This window comes from Bactrocera latifrons, unplaced genomic scaffold (assembly GCF_001853355.1).
Source record: "Bactrocera latifrons isolate USDA-ARS-PBARC rearing strain unplaced genomic scaffold, ASM185335v1 scaffold_152, whole genome shotgun sequence".
Taxonomy (NCBI): domain Eukaryota; kingdom Metazoa; phylum Arthropoda; class Insecta; order Diptera; family Tephritidae; genus Bactrocera; species Bactrocera latifrons.
The window spans coordinates 583,738-586,851 of NW_017534986.1; the positions used below are offsets into that span (position 1 = coordinate 583,738).

The window sequence follows — 3,114 nt, forward strand, 5'->3', positions numbered from 1 at the left end:
ACAAAAAAATATTAAAAATTTAAATAATTCTCCCTCCCTCTTATTAGGTGTAAAAAAAAAAAAATGGCGCATCCTGGTGACATTGATCCTGACTCTCCTGGTGGTCTGAAAAAAAAAATCAAAAGATATTCTTAATGACTAAGGCTGCTGTTATAGTCCCTATTTCAGGGAACACGAAAAAACAATTTTTTTGAAAAATGGCGACTGCCTGAAACTAAAAATCATTTTTTACGCTTTTTTTTTTTTGAAATTCCTGAATTTTTTTAAAATGTTACAAGTAAAGGATTAAGGACTATATAAAGATAAAGGATAAAGGATTATATAAAGAAGGTTCACACAAAATTTGAAGTAAATCGGTGGTATAGAACTTGAGATAATCCCGGTACCGTATGGAAAAAAGTAGTTTCGAGAAGAGAAAAACGCGTTTAAAAAAGTGAGTCTACCTACCTAACGTGCTAGGTACTGCGTCACTAAAGCAACTGTAGCTCTTAAAATAATATTAACTTTTAAAAATCCTTCGGAGGATATGTTTTTAAGGGTCTAAACTTTAAATATATGGAAAAAATTGAATTTTTCAAATTTCTAGAGTAGAATACCCCTTTAATCTACACTAATATTATAAAGAGGAAAKATTTGTACCTATTTTTGTATGTTTTTATGTTTGTAATGAATAGGCTCAAAAAGTACTGGGCCGACTTAAAAAGTTTCTTCCAATTTGAYATAGGCTACATTTCATTTTGAAAAAAATTAGGGATCCTTGGTAAAATTTTAACAATGTAACCGATGGTGTAGAAAAATGAGTCTTAAAATGTCTTTCATCGAATGCGCTGCCGAAACTGTTAGCGATAGAAAAAAATAATGTACAACAATATTGAAGAACATCATAATGTCTACAAAAAACTCCGCGGTAGCATATGTCCAACTATTGTAGTTATGTCACTATAACAACTTTTTTCAGTTTAAACATTAAWGAAAATGCTAACCAAATTCAAGCCATGCTATTTATGTGTTTATATTAATCCTTATCCAAATAAATTTTTTTATGGTCAAGACCATTTAACTACCCATAAAATAGTTTTTATTTAAAATAAATTAATATTTCAAATAAATTATATTTATTTCGACTTTTAAAAAGTGAAGAAGAAAATTGATGACCTTCATCTCCTATGCATATTCGCATNAAATAAATTAATATTTCAAATAAATTATATTTATTTCGACTTTTAAAAAGTGAAGAAGAAAATTGATGACCTTCATCTCCTATGCATATTCGCATTATTTCGTTAACATTTCCATATTTGTACCAATAGAATTTCTATGACACATGCATATGTACATATATTATTTCTTTGGCACATTTGTCTGTATGTTTACGAAAGCAAATGCGAGCCATATACATATGTACATACATTCACAATAACAAGTGTCGCACGCCTCTTTCGCATCTCCGCTGTCACGGTCAACCAATGGCCGAAACTTGCGTTTTGTCAAAGAGTCAAGTGCTGAACACATTGAGCACGACAGACTGCAACCGACATCTGTCAAATATTAAAATACACACACTCTTAGGGACACAGTTATGTAGTTGTGCAGCTGCCTCAATACCTGTGTCCCTAAGAGTGTGTGTTTTCTAATATCCGTCGCGCTCAGTGGTTCAGCACTTGCGTGATGATAGAAAATCCAAGCTGTACCGAAAAAAATAAGCGAATGGCCGCCTATTGGCCTATTGACCGCTTCCCTTGCCGCTGTATCAGCTTCGCCTACAAACTAGCGTAAATATGTATGCATATGTATAAGCTTGCATACAAATCGACGCAGATTTTTGCGAGTCATGGAAAAATATTTTAGAATGGACAAATATTATAAATCGACAACTCCGTTGTTGCCACTTTTCTAACTTCTTTCTTTGAAGAAGCATCAGAAAGTTGTTCAATTTATGATTTTTAGCTTTTGAAATCGTCGCGAAAAGCCGCTTGTAAGCAAAGGCATGCTCGGTGAGATGTTGTGGCGTCTGTTTTTATGAATGAAGCGAGATCGCTTGTAGAATTTGCGCCTGCGTTTATGAATGAAATCGTTTTCAAAATTTACTACATTTGGGCTTCGCCAATTCGGCTGCCAAATGGACTTTTGATGCTTCTGCTATTTTAGCAATTGTTGTTTTTGTAGAACAATGCTTCAATTTTTTGTTCGTGACATATTCACATATGTACGCATATGTACAGCTGCGAGCAGTGAAATAGTAGAGTGTSTTAGAGCTTTACATATCTGTGAGTTATGTAAAATGTCAAGCAATTTTAACATCCATTGAAATGCAAAAGTATGCATATGTTCCAGGCTATGTTCATTACTAAAAATATTTAGATTTGAATATGTATAAGATATCTTTATTTACAAAGATGTGTTTATGTATGAAACTTGTTGGGAGCAGTAAAATAGTAGTAAAGCACTAAAAATCAAAAAAGAAGTACTGAAAGATTTTTGCAAATTTTTTCTATAGGAGATCTTAGCACTTGGTAGCATGATCATGATTTTGATAACTGCACTTCATCGCTTCTTCAGAGAATCAACGAGACTGTGGCATATTTCCGGTGGTATGCTCTGCCATGATTGCTCCACTACGGTCCACAACTCGTTGTTGTATTTGGGTTTATCCTTCCACACGGCTTTCTTGACGTCTGCCCAACGGCTTTCAATAGGATAGAGGTCAAGCGATTGAGCTGACCTATCCATGACATCAATTCCATTGACCCAAAACCACTACTTTGCCACCCTACTGGTATGCTTCGGGTCATTATTCTGCTGAAATATCCTTTTCAGCGGGATGTCCTCTTCAGCAAATGGTATCATAATATACCACATTATATCCACGAATTTGTGTAGTTATGCTAGTAATCTTGTGAATTGGGACTGCACAAAAAAATTGGTCCTGTAAGAAAACCCACCAAACCATGAAATTCAAACCGCTTCATAGATTTTATGCTGAATCTGGGGTCGTACTCTCTATTAGGGGAGCGTCTTAGATACTGACGGGACCCTTTACCGCCGTATAGAATAACTTTCGACACGTCTGTCCACAAGATGTTGCGCCATTTCTCAATCGGCAAATTCTCAATC

General features: G+C 34.7%; 1 protein-coding gene across 1 annotated transcript in view; it reads left to right on the forward strand.

Moving 5' to 3' along the window:
- Window positions 1-3,114, forward strand: part of LOC108965980 — a 138,457-nt gene that overhangs the window by 133,508 nt on the left and 1,835 nt on the right. The window lies entirely within an intron of this gene.